This window comes from Hemitrygon akajei, chromosome 3, assembly GCF_048418815.1.
Source record: "Hemitrygon akajei chromosome 3, sHemAka1.3, whole genome shotgun sequence".
NCBI lineage: Eukaryota > Metazoa > Chordata > Chondrichthyes > Myliobatiformes > Dasyatidae > Hemitrygon > Hemitrygon akajei.
Genome location: NC_133126.1, coordinates 35,062,002 through 35,076,130, shown reverse-complemented (window position 1 = coordinate 35,076,130; position 14,129 = coordinate 35,062,002). Strand labels below are relative to the sequence as shown.

The following is a 14,129-nucleotide window of genomic DNA, read 5'->3' as shown; positions in this document are numbered from 1 at the left end:
GTCATGTACTTTGGCAGAAAGAATAAAAGCACAGACAATTTTCTAAACCAGGAGAAAACTAAAAAATCTGAGGTGCGAAGGGTCTTGGGAGTCCTCATGCAGGATTCCCTAAAGGTTAATGAGCAGGTTGAATTGATGTTGAGGAAGGCAAATGCAATGTTAGCATTCATTTTGAGATGACTAGAATATAAAAACAAGGATGTAATGCTGAGGCTTAATAAGGCACATTGTGAGCAGTTTTGGGTCCTTATCTAAGAAAGGATATTCTGATATTGGAGAGAGTTCAGAGGAGTTTCATGAAAATGATTCTGGGATTAAAAGGCTTATCATATGAGGAGCATTTGATGGCTCTGGAGCTGAACTAGCTGGAATTTAGAAGAATGGGTGGGTGTCTGTTATTGAAACTCATGGAATGTTGAAAGGCCTAGTAGACAAAGTGATGTGGACAGAAGAGGGGAGTCTAGGACCAGAGGGTACAACCTCAGAATAGAGGGATGTCCATTTAGAACAGAGATGAGGAGGAGTTTCTTTAGCCAAAGGGTAGTGAATCTGTAGAGGCCACGTCATTATAGATAGATACTTTATTGATTCCAAAGGACGTTACAGTGTCACAGTAGCATTGCAAACACACAGATACATAAATATACAAATATTAGAAGAAAAGTGTGAAAGAATAAAAAATAAGTTATCTCTAACGGTCTAACAGAAGGGGATCAACACTTCCCTGGCTATAGGTTGACTCATTATACAGCCCAATGGCCGAGGGTAAGAATGACCTCATTTATTGCTTTTTGGTGCAGTGCAGTTGTCTTAGTCTATTTCTAAAGGTACTGTTCAGTCAAGGTGGCATGCAGAGTGTGAGAAACATTGTCCAGGACTGTCAGAATTTTCCATCAGGTCCTTTGTTCTGCCATAGCCTCCAGTGTATCCAGTCTGACTCCTATAATAGAACCAGCCTTTCTAATCAGTTTATTGACAATCACCTGTGTTGATGCCATTGCTCCAGCATACCACCAAATAGAATGTTAAACATGGAGGTTGATAGATGTTTTATAAGTCAGGGAATGCAAGGTTATGGGGAGAAGGCTGGAGAATGGGATTGAGAGGGAAATGGATCGGCCATGATCAAATGATGGAGCAGACTCAATGGGCCAAGTGGCCTAATTCTGCTCCTATGTCTTATGGTCTCATACAGTATGGCTGTCTGGACTTCAATAGCAGTAGAGACTTCAATGTGTCGGGGAGAAGGAGGGGTGCGGTGATACCAGGCATGCTAATGCATCAACACCAATGAAGCTCTAATGCAAGGGTTCCCAACTTTTTTTATGCCATGGATCAATACCATTGAGCAAGGGGTCTGTGGTTCCTAAGATGGGAACCCCTGCTCTAACATTTTTAGGGATGTGATCAAGCCAAATCTAATTGTGTATAAGTGTTGACAGGAAGACCAACTGTAGAAATAAGAAACAATGGAACTTAGCAAAGGATTTTGTTGTAAATCGCAGTCTGGGAGGAAAGTCTGCACCTTATCCCAGAGGCCTGAAGATCAATAGAAATTGCCATTGGGTCCCATCTGAGGAGTTTCCCATGTTATCCCACAGGTTACTCACCTTGAGGTGAAGGTCCTGGTTGGGGTGAGGTGTGGAAGGAAGGCTCTGGAGTGAGCAGTAGAGACAATAGTGGTGGAGGAAGGAGGAAAGGAAAGTAACTGAGTGATCAGGAGCAAAGTGGGGGAACATTCCTTCTTTAAGTTCCATTGATCTCAGACCAACTTTTCCTGCAGAATCCTGCACAGAGAAAGCCCGGCTCCTCACTGGAATCTCGTTTTGACAAGGGGCTTAAAGCTGTGCTCCTTGGGCTCCACGAACCAGGATTTGCACAGAATATGTGCTGGCTAACTCGCGGCCATTTGAAATGCTCTGCCTCCATTATGCAACTGAAAGCTGTGCTCCTCGCTTCATCTACTCGGACATTTTCAAGGCTTGCTTCAATCTGCTGAATGCCAACGAAGATGTATTTCTTTAAATAAAGAAGTAATATTAAAATCGCAAAGCAAAAGTAAATATGGACTAAAAGAGCGTTCGGCAAATTGCCCCAGCTGTTGAAATGAAGAACACATGTAACAGATGTAGCTCATTAAAGTCTCACAGATCTGCTGCACAGCAGAAACTCAGATGTAACCCAGCTCTGGTTAGACACTTCAACCAAAATATTCGGCATCACTGTTATGAAATGCAGCGTGCAGAACTGAAAACACCCTTTTCCTCAGTGGAGCAAGAATTCCCTCAGGAGAATAGACCAGGGGCTGGATAGAACTCTCATTGCATCACTGCCCTGATCACCTCAAGAACATTTGGAGCTTGATTCTATTTGCTTAGCTTCACTCTCAAAGGTGCCTCATCAAAAGGGATCAACTCCTTTTGATTTGGCTCCAGCGTTCCAGTCCTGTCTGTGGTGATGGGATGAGACCAGGGGAAATGGGAGTGAGCATTTTTATGTGATTACATAGTGGATATCATTTTTCAGGTGACAGTTCCTCTTTCCTTTCCTTTCATGCTCTGGTGGTGTGCTGCTGAGATTATCGCTCATATGCAGCATGCTATTAGACTGTCATAAGATATTTTGCATTGCTTCCTGTGCTCTGAATCTCTAGATTGCTAAAATATGTCAGCCACGATATATTCTCAAGGATCTTCAGAGGTAAGATGGTATACAGTAGACGCCATATTCACCCACCTCACAGCTAAGTTCAGAAGGGTTTCCACAAATGCTCTGTGCCAGTGGAGTGTTTAATGTCATATTCCAAGTGGGAAAAGGAGAGACATAATGAAATACAAACTTATTATGCTGTCATTTTTGATCATTGCTCAGACACCACCACTTTGAATCCTTCTGATTGGATGGGCTCACATATTGTTTTGTTGAGAAGCAAGTGAATTGATTAGTTATCAATATTGTTAAATTTCTAGCAGATAAGTCCATAGCTAATTGTCAGTGATGGATATATACCAGATGTTCATATGTACCTCTGAAAGAGGATTAATTTTCCCTCGTGTCTTGATGTTTTATTTATGTTTTAATCTTCCAGTCTCCCTTATACTACTCTTCTGTAAACTTATGATGTGTGAAGAAATCTCAAGATTATGCTGTTTGGAAAGTTTGTTGCCAGAGAACAATGCATTGATGTGACCCTAGAGCATGTTAGCTACTGAATTAATTCTCTATCCCTCTCGCCTTACCCCCTCACCTGGCTTCGCCTATCACCTGCCAGCTTGTACTCCTTTCTTTCCCTGAACCTCCTTCCCCTTTCCCTTCTCTTCCTGATGAAGGATCTTGACCTGAAATGTCAACGGTTTATTCCTCTCCATAGATGCTGCCTGATCTGAGTTTCTCCAGCATTTTGTGTGTGTTGCTCTGGATTTCCAGCATATGCAGAATCCCTTATGTTTACTCTATCCTATTACTGCCAAATCTGAGTTCCCCTTGAGGAAATGAGGGTGGGCCTTTTTCTTAAAATGATGTAAGAAGCTCCTCATTTAAAACCCATTTTATAATTACGTAAGCTTGCAGATGGTTTGCTTTCTGCTCCTTCCAATTTACTAAATTATATTCAAAATGACAAATATAATATTTTAAAAATACCTATATTTGTTTTACCATGGATCCAACCTCCTGTATCTATTAAAAAGACCACAGAGTGTATGTTGGTGGTCTTCTGCACATCCACTTCAAGGTTCAACATGTGCATTCAGAGATGCTGTTCTGCACACCACTGTTGTAATGTGTGATTATTTGAACTATTGTTGCTTAAACAAGTCTGACCATTCTCCTCTGACCTCTCTCACTAATAAGGCATTTTAGCCCAGACAGCTACCACTGATTAGATGGGTTTTTTTTGTTTTCCACAACATTCTGTATAAAATCTAGATCAGGGTTTCCTAATTTGGGGTCCAGAACCCCTCGGTTAATGGTAAGGCTTCATAACATAAAAAAGGTTGGGAACACTTGCTCTAGAGACTGGTGTGTGAAAATCCCAGATCAGCAGTTTCTGAAATGTGTCTGGCACTTACAATCATTCCACGTCCTGATGATGGGTCTCGGCCTGAAACGTCAACTGTTTATTAATTTCCATTGATGCTGCCTGACCTGCAGAGTTCCTCCAGCAGTGTGCATGTTGCTTTGGATTTCCAGCATCTGCAGACTTTATCATGTTTATGATGTTCCATGTTCAAAGTCAGTTGGCTCACATTTCTTCCCCATTCTGATGTCTGGTCTAAACAGTAACAGAACCTCTTGACTATGTCTGCATGCTTTTATGCTTTGAGTTGCTGCTACATGATTGGCTAATTAGATATTTACATTAACAAGCAGGTACACCTAATAAAATGGCCACTGAGTAAATAATTAATGTTTTGCATATAACTTTTCATGTCCTTTGGGTTGTATATGTACGCATGTCAAAATTATCAACAAATATACATGTCTAAAAGAGTCTGTCATGGAACTTGATATTGAGAGAACTGATTCTTTTTATTTCAAGTTATTAAACTTTGGAAGTACATTTTCATACATGAAGAACCTTTTTGGGAATTCACTCACGCCAGAGCACACCAGAGTATTCACCAAGAAAAAGTGTTTTGTTTGGCCGGCGGTTGTAGCAGGGGATGGGGTGATTATTTCTTGCCATTTATTAATAATTAAAGAGCACATTCCAACGCTGTCTTTGTTACACAAACACTGGAGATGGGGATGAAATTGTAAAGATGCTAGTGAAATACGACAGAGTTGGCAGGTAGAACTGGGGTGAAGGGTTATCTATTCAACATGCATGACTAATTTTAGCAGATTACATACTTTAGTCTGAAGTTTAGAAAATGACCCTCAACTGCAAATAATTTACCTTTTCTGACTTTTTCATCAAATGGCTGCCCTAAGTAGGCTACTTTCCCATGTCTTAAACTAGAAACAGACCTTCCAAGGTAGCGGTTTAGGGAAATTGGTGCAAGAGATTATGAAATAAGAGTTTTGATTGAAATTGGCAAGACAATATAATCCTTAGCTTCCTTTCAGGAGATGAGGGGCCAGCAGCAATGCGACCAAGGCTTGGGGTGAGGTCAAACATTTTGTTTTTGAACAAAGCAAGGTTTGCTCACTGCTGAAGAAAGTTGGTTAAAAGTATCCATCTCCTTCAATCAGCAACAACCTGAATGTAACTTTTTAAAACATTTGTGGTTCCTGCGAGCTGCTTGTGGAATGTAGTAATTGTGCACTGGAGTCCTGATTGGGTTTTGCTGTTAAAACCTCCTCAGAAAAGTTTGTGTTGTGAGTCCATTGGGACCTACTATTTCTTTCCTTTTTCATTAGGGAATAGTGTGAATAAGAGTTATTCTTTGGACTCTTGAGGCTATAATCCACACATTTATGATATTTTTCTTACAATAAGTTCTTGCTGTTATGATGTATCTTACAAACTGTTCAAAAGATATATTTTTTAATGGAATAATCAAGTGTCTACCTCCCACTTTCTTCCTCGTGGACCTCATGCACCTTCCTTCATGATTCAAGCATGAAACCTATGAGTCTCTTTGCTAGCTTTGTTGTGTATCACTGGTTTCAAGCAAATTATGGATAATTTTTGGTATTGGTTTATTATTGTCACATGTACCATGATGTAGTGAAAAGCTTGTCTTGCATACTCTCTGTACTGGATTGGTTAGCCAATTAGAAGGCAGAGAGCTGGGATAAATCATTACACAGAGCATTGAGCTAGAATAAGGTAAAACAATGACAATGCACAATAAACTATAACATCTATCAAAGATGTTAAATAATAAAGTACAAAGTCATAAAGGGGCAGACTGTAAGGCCACAAGTTCATCTTATCGTCCAAGAGGTCTGTTCAAGAGTCTGCTAATAGTGGGATAGAAGCTGTCCTTGAGCCTGGAGGTATGTACTTCCAGCTTCTGTATCTTCTGCCCAATGGGAGAGGGGAGAAGCGAGAACGAGGTCTTTGATTACGAGAAACAGAGTCTCTGGAGGGGAGGCTGGTACCCGTGATGTGCTGAGCTGTGTCCACAAGTCTTTGCAGTTTCTCAAGGCCATGTGCAGAGCAGTGGATCGCTTTCTGTTTGTCTTTCTTTGCTCATTTTTCTTTGAATGTTTTTCTGTAAATGGAATCGAAGATATTCTTGGGTGACCTGACTTGGCTGAGACAACCTCCTGACAGTGTGTGGGAGTGGTATCATGTAGGCTTCTCTGGCTTTTGAAGCATTATGTTGTGCTTAATTCATTGTTTACTGACAGCCTTTGAAACTCACCCACTCTTATTCAATTGTTGCATTTAAACTACTACTAAATGATCACTTATTCAAGTGAAACATAACCTTTGAAAAAAATAAAACATACGGAACTCTTATGCTGTACTTTTTATGGAGTTGTAATTTCAAATTTATAGTGTAATGCTATTGTGAGTTCAAATAACATTTCATTAATCTATGGAAAGAGAAAAATGAGTTAACATTTGAAGATGCAAGATGAGAACTCTCCCACGTGCTGTCTGGCCTCCTGAGTGTTTACAACATTTTTCGTTTTTGTTTCAATTTTCCAGCATCTGCTGTATTTTGTGTGTCATATCTTTCATGTGGAGAGCCAGCGTTGGATGAGTAAGGAAATAAAAGAAGGCATCAAACTAAAAGCTTAAGCATACAAATTTGCCAAGAATAATGGGAAACCACTATTGAGAAAACTTTAAAAAGCAACTAAGAACCATGAAGGAAGCAGTATGGAAAGTGAAGATGATTCAGTGGAGTTATTTGAAGATAATAAGGAGCGCAGTTAATAGGAGGGAATAGGTGAATATTGCATACTTGGATTTCCAGAAAACATTTGATAATGTGCCACAAAAAATTATTCATAAGGATGTATAGAGTTGGGGGTAATGTGTTAGCAAGGATAGAGGATTGGTTAGCCAACAGAAGGCAGAGTTGGCATAACTGGCAGAGAGTGGAGTTCCACAGAGGTTAATGCTTGGCCTGTAACGGTCCAAATGGAAATTAACAACTAGAAAAGGGTCTGAGTGTAGCACATCTAAATTTGCTGATGACACTAAATTGAGAGGAAAAGGAAACTGTGCAAAAGATGCATAGAGTCTGCAAAGAGATTTAGAAAGGTGCAGGGAGTGGGCAGGGGTCCGGCAGATGGAATGGTAAATGCAAGGACATCAACTTTGAAAGGAAAATAGATCAGATTATTTAAATGGTGGAAGGTTGCAACATGCTGTTGTGCATAGAGACTTGAGAGTGCTTGTGCATGAATCATAAATGGTTGGTTTGCAGGTGCAACAGGTTATCAAAAAGGCAAATGGAATGTTAGCCTTCACTACTGGAGGAATTGAATTTAAGAACAAAGAAGTTGTGCTGCAACTCTATTGTGTACTGGCAAGGCCACACCGGTGTACTGTGTACATTTCTGGTCTCCTTACTTGAGGAAAGACATACAGGCTTTGGAAGCAGTGCAGAGAAAGTTTACCGTTTTGATTCTGGAGATGAGGGATTTAGCCTGTGAGGTGAGATTGAGTTGCCTGGGATTATACTTGCTGGAATTCAGAAGAATGAGAGTGGATCTTATAGAAACATATAGAATTATGAAAAGGATAGATAACGGCAGGAAAGTTGTTTTCACTGGTAAGTGAACCTAGAACTAGAGAACATAGCCTTGTTTGATGGAATAAATCTAGGGCGGAGATGAGGAGAAGCTGTTTATCCCAGAGAGTGATGAATCTGTGGAATTCTCTGCCCTGGGAAGTAGTGGATGCTACCTCATTAAGACAGTTAGGTAGATTTTTGCAGAGCAGGGAAATGAAGACATATGGGGGAAAGGCAGGAAGGTGGAGATGAAATCAGTCATGACCTTACTGAATGATGAGTAGTCTCAACAAGCCAGGTGGTCTACTCCTGTTCCTATTTCTTATGTTCTTATGCATTCATTTTCATAAGCAAATAACGAATACTAATCTCTTAATCTAAGCCCTGCACATCAAGGTCAGATAACCACTGGGTTCCTCTGCTTTACAGTTTTTCCTAACGAAATGGATTTGCTTTACTTGTTCGTCAGAAGATTGGGAACTGAAGAGGCTCACCTCATGCTTTTGCTGTTACACAGTTTTTTTGGAGTATTGGCAGCTAGGTCATGATCTTGTTTGCCATTTTTTGACAATTCTACTGGGTAGAATGAAGCCAAAATATTTTTCTAGCTCTGTAAGTAGCTCTGTTAGCCATCCCTTAATCTTCAACATCCCAGGGAATACAAAACAAGCTTGTATAACAAATTTCAAATGCTAAAAAATGTTCCCAATGAAAACATTTCTTTGAACTTGCACTAGTACCTTTTGTAATGTTGAAGCCTCCATTATAACTTAAATCTGCAGTCACTATTTCAATAAGGTAGAGAGAAAAACCATTAACAGATTCTACAACAAGCAAAAAAAAATAGTTGTGTGTGCTCTTCACAGTAACTTGTCCCCATCCTGTCTTTTCCATAGAAATAACTTCTCTTCCAGTTTTTTACAAAAGGATGACAAATGCTCATACCATCGAATTTAATCAACATCTTGTTTGGATTCAGCATGGTTTCCTTGGTAGAACACTGGAACATAGAACGACAGCTCAGTACATACCCTTCAGTTCATGATGTTGTGCTAACCCTTTTAAAAATCCTACTCTAAAATCAATCTACCCTTTCCTTCTTACATAGGTCTCAATTTTGCTATCATCATGTACCTATTTAAAAGTCTCTAAAAAGCCACTAATGTATCTGGCTCTTCCACCACCTCTGGCAGCATGTTCCGTACATTTACCATTCTCTTGTAAAAATCCTACCTCTTAACGTCCTCCTTATACTTCTGTCCAAACACCTTAATGTTATACCCCCTTGTGTTATTCTTTTCCACCTCGAGAAATATCCCTGGCCATCCACTTTAATTATGCCCCTTGTCATCTTGTACATCTTTACCAGGTCACCTCCCATCCTCCTCTCCAAAAGGAAAAGCCCTAGCTCGCTCAACCTAAACTCAAGGCATGCCCTCTAATCCAGGCAGAATCCTGATAAATCTCCTGCACACCCTCTCGAGAGCTCCCAATCCTTCCTGTAATGAGGCAACCAGAACTGCAACCAATATTCCAAGTGTGTCCAACCGGAGTTTTATAGTGCTGCAACGTTATGTCATGGAGTTTGAACTCAATGCCCTGACTAATGAAGCCCAAAATACCACATGCCTTCTTAACCACCTTAAAAAATTACCTGAAACTTTGAGGGACATGAACCCCATGATCCCTCTGTTCCTCCAAATCATTAAGAATCCTATCTTCAACACTGTGTTCTGCCTTCAAGTTCGACCTCCCAAAGTTCCACTTCACACTTTTCTGAGTTGAACTCCATTTGTGACTTCTCAGCCCGGCTCTGCATCCTGCCAATGTCCTGCTGTAGCCAACGGCAACCTTCTATACTATCCACAGCACCACCAACCTTTGTGTGCTTTGCAGACTTACAAACCACCCATTCACTTCTTCATCTGAGTCATTTATAAAAATCACAGAAAGCAGGGGTACCAGAACAGATTCCTACAGAATACCACTGGTCGCCAAACTCCAGGCAGAATATGCCCCATCTACAACCACTGTCTGCCTTCTATGGGCAAGCTAATTCACACAGCCAAGTTTCTCTGGATCCAATGCCTTCTGACTTTCTGAATAAGCCTATCATGGTGACTTTCACCAAATACCCTACTAAAATCTGTATACACCACATCCACTGCCATCCCTTCATCAATATGTTTTGTTACTTCCTCAAAAATTTGGTCAGGCTTATGATGAACCACTTGCCCTTCAAAAGTCAAGTTGAGTCACGGTTGCGGAGGCCCCCACTCCAGCCGAGCCTCGGGCTTGATTTCTGAGGTCGGTGGTGGAGGCCTCACTTCTGGCAGCTGTGGATGGCCACCAACAGGGCTCCACGACGGTCGTTCCGGAGTTTGAGTACAGAGACGAACCTGGTGGCATGGTGCGAAGACAATAACCTATCCCTCAATGTCAGCAAGATGAAGGAATTGGTTGTTGACTTCCAAAGGAGTAGCGGACCACACAACCCCATCTACATCGGTGGCGCGCAGGTGGAACAGGTCAAAAGCTTTAAGTTCCTCTGGGTGAATATCACAAATGACGTGACCTGGTTTAACCAAGCAGAGTCCACTGCCAAGAAGGCCCACTAGCGCCTTTACTTCCTGAGAAAGCTGAAGAAATTTGGCCTGTCCCCTAAAACCCTCATTAATTTTTATAGGTGCACCGTAGAAAGCATTCTTCTAGGGTGCATCACAACCTGGTATGGAAGTTGTCCTGTCCAAGACCGGAAGAAGCTGCAGAAGATCGTGAACATAGCCCAGCACATCACACAAACCAATCTTCCATCCTTGGACTCACTTTACACCGCACGCTGTTGGAGCAGTGCTGCCGGGATAATCAAGGTCATGACCCACCCAGCTAACACACTTTTTGTCCCTCTTCTCTCTGGGAGAAGGTTCAGGAGCTTGAAGATTCGTACGGCCAGATTTGGGAACAGCTTCTTTCCAACTGTGATAAGACTGCTTGAACGGATCCCGACCCGGATCTGGGCCGTACCTTCCAAATATCGTGACCTGTCTTTCGGTTTTTTTTTGCACTACCTTACTTTCCCTTTTCTATTTTCTATTTATGATTTATAATTTAAATTTTTATTGTATTTACTATTGATTTGTACTCCAGGGGGCGCGAAGCGCAGAATCAAATATCGCTGTGATGATTGTATGCTCTAGTATCAATTGTTTGGTGACAATAAAGCAATAAAAATAAAGATAAAGACTATCTCTGATCAGACTATGACACTCAAATGTTTGTAAGTCCTACCTCTAAGAATCCTTGCCAATAATTTGCCCACCACAGACGTAGGAGTTACTGGTCTCTAATTCCCATGGTTATCCCTATTTATCTTTCTTGAACAAAGGAATAACATTTGCCACTCTCACAGCTTCTGGCACTACCCCTGTGCTCAGTGATTGCTCTTCCCTCACTTCCTGTAGTAACCTGGGGTATATTCCATCCAACCCAGGGACTTGCCTATCCTCTTTTACAAAAATTCCAACACATCCTCTTTCTCAAAGCTGACATGTTCCAGCTTATCAACTTGTCTACACTAATCTTACATCTGTCAACATCCCTCTCACTGATGAATACTGAAGCAAAGTATTCATTAAGGACCTTCTCCACTCTAGGCATGTTTCCTTTCTTTTCCCTGATTGGTCCTACCCTCACTCTAGTCATGCTCCTGTTCTTCACGTATGTGTAGAACGCCTTGTTTTTCCTTAATCCTACTCGCCAAGGCCTTCTCACATCTCCTTCATGCTCCCATAAGTCCACACGTACTCTTTCCTGACTACCTTGTAAGACCCCTGAGTGACCCTTGCTTTCTAAACCTTAAGTATGCCTCCTTCTTCCTCTTGACTAGATGTTCCATATCTCATCAATCATAGTTCCTTCACCCTACCATTTCTTCCCTGCTTCAGTGGGACAACTTCCACGTTTCCGTTGTGCATTTCTCTGAGGGCATAAGTTCCCAATTAATGTTTGCAAGTTCCTGTTTAATAGCATCATAATTCAGTCTCACCCAGTTAAATACTTTCCCATACCATATGTTCCTATTCTTTTCCAAAGCTGTGCTAAAGATCAAGGAGTTGTGATCACTGTCTTTGAAATGCTCACTGATCGAGAGATCTGTCACCTGCCAAGGTTCACTGTATAGTTCTAGGTCCAATATGACCTCTCCTCTTGTTGGCTTGTCTAAAAATTGTGACAGGAATCCTTCCTGGATACACTTAATAAATTCTGCCCCATCTGAGCCTTTTGCACTGTGGAGGTGGCAATCAGTATTGGGGAAGTTGAAATCGCCCATGACAACAACCCTGTTATTTTTGCACCTTTCCAAAATCTGCCTCCCATCTGCACCTCAGTTTCTGAGCTGCCTTTGGGAGGGTTCAATAGAATGCTCCCAATAGAGTGATTTCTCCCTTCCTGTTTCCTATTTCCACCCACACTGACTCTGCAGACGATCCCTCCAGGACATCCTCCCTTTCTGCAGCTGTGATACTATCCTTGATTAGTACTGCCACTCCCCCACCTCTTTTACCCCCCTCCCCGTCTCTGTTGAAGCATTCATTCCTGTTCTTGCAACAGCCAAGTCTCCGTAATGACCACAGCATCATAGTTCCATGCTCTAAATTCATCGCCCTTGCTCCTGGTAGTTATATAGTCTGTTGTAGATTTTTTTCCCCTCTCCCTTAAATTCTGAATGTTCACATTTGTCTGAGCTTGGCAATGGAGACTGTAGATCTAATAGGCCACCATCCACCTCAACTATAAATTATCCCAAGGAGAGTTTATCTGTACTTGACTTTGTCCAGGTTATGGATCTGTGCTGGGGGATTCAGATTCCACTGCCTGCCACACTTGGAAAATAAAATCAAATACATAATATGTATCACCTATTAGCTACAAATCAACAAAGAAAATCACAAAGATGCCAAAGTGAAAGATGTGAACTATGTAAATTAGTAACATGTTTGTACGCATAATCAGTTACTTGTGAGAGAAAAACTTTATTTTTGAACAATGTAGGAACTGTTGAGAATTAAAGACAGTTGTTTTAGTTAACAGGTATATGTAAAGGGATATGGAGACTGGATTAAGCTGAAAAGCAAAATACAATTGGGAAATCAATACTGCACAACTATGTAGCTCAATGAGAAAGAATCAAAGACGACTGTAATGTAATACAGATCTGAATGCAGATGCTATAGTCTGCCAACGGCAGTTCAGCAGGTAATTGATCATCTTGCCTCCTTTTTATTATAAACGTTTTCTGCTAGATAAATCACCTTGTGTTCAAAAAATGTAAGAAAAAATAATGTTGTAATTATCAGCTACACATTCTTAATTCCCAAATGACTTGCTGGAAACCGCAAAAGAAACGGTAAAGTGCAATAAATAAGACCCATAAGTTCAAAACTCTTTAGAAGTGAGAGGTGTATTGTAAGAACAATAGCCTACATATTCAATGAAGGCACAAATCAGCAGGCAAAACACTCAGAGTGGCTCTGATTACAGGGCCATATTTCTCCAGAAGTTGTCTGCTGGGGCCCTAGGAGCCTACTGTGGATTTCCAATAACAAATAAGTATTAGAATTGTCTAAGTGAATGGAGATCCTGGCAATGCAGAGAGTCTAACCTTTACAATCAAACCATGAGCCAGCCACAGCTCTCAATCCCCATTCCCAACTCACAATGCCTGATTGCAACCTGAGGCCTAAAGTTAAGATGGCCACCGGCCACCCTGCCCCCTATACTACCACTAAGTTCCATCCTTGATGCCTCAGTTTTGTGAACCTGACACTCATAGCCTAGACCTTGAACTCTCTCTTGAGGCTGCAGCAGCCTGCCATCTCAGGCTCCTTGGCCATCAGCTGGCAGGAGCCGCCCATGGGTTGCCCGTGGATTGCCAGTGCCTTTAAAATGAATGAAGCCAGAGGCCCAATGTAACAGGTGCCTGAGTCAAATAAGGCAAAGTATAGACACCAGTTTCCCTGAGGATTCAAGTAAAGAAATAACTCTAAGCACACAGATTATTAATTAATTCAAGGTTGTTTTTTTTTCAGGAAAGCTGCCTGAGAAGTCGAGCAAAACCTGAGCTGAAGGGGTGTCAGATGTGAGAGAGGTCAATTTTGAAGGGAGACTAGATAACCAGCAGTACTTTTCACCAGAGCATAAAAGGTACCAAAGTAAACATTTTTTGATAAGCTTTCATTAGGTAACACGGATAACCGCCTACTCTGCTTTTCAGCTTCCTGCTGTTTCACTTCCTTTCTGCAAACATCTGAAACATTAACAGTGAATTATTCAGTCAAGAAATGTTTGTAATTTACTCTTCAAATCAATCCTTTATCAATTATATGTATAACTTTATGCAATTTATTCCATCTCAATACAGCATTCTTGAATTACAGTGTGTAGTCTACTATTCCAATATTAGCTACTTATTGTAAATTCAGAAAT

General features: G+C 41.1%; 1 protein-coding gene across 1 annotated transcript in view; it reads left to right on the top strand.

Moving 5' to 3' along the window:
* Positions 1-14,129, top strand: part of prkcha (protein kinase C, eta, a) — a 402,904-nt gene that overhangs the window by 41,684 nt on the left and 347,091 nt on the right. Inside the window, exon 2 of the mRNA XM_073039531.1 lies at positions 13,733-13,847. The gene's annotated coding sequence lies outside the window, so the exon portion shown is untranslated. The remainder of the gene's footprint in view (positions 1-13,732; positions 13,848-14,129) is intronic.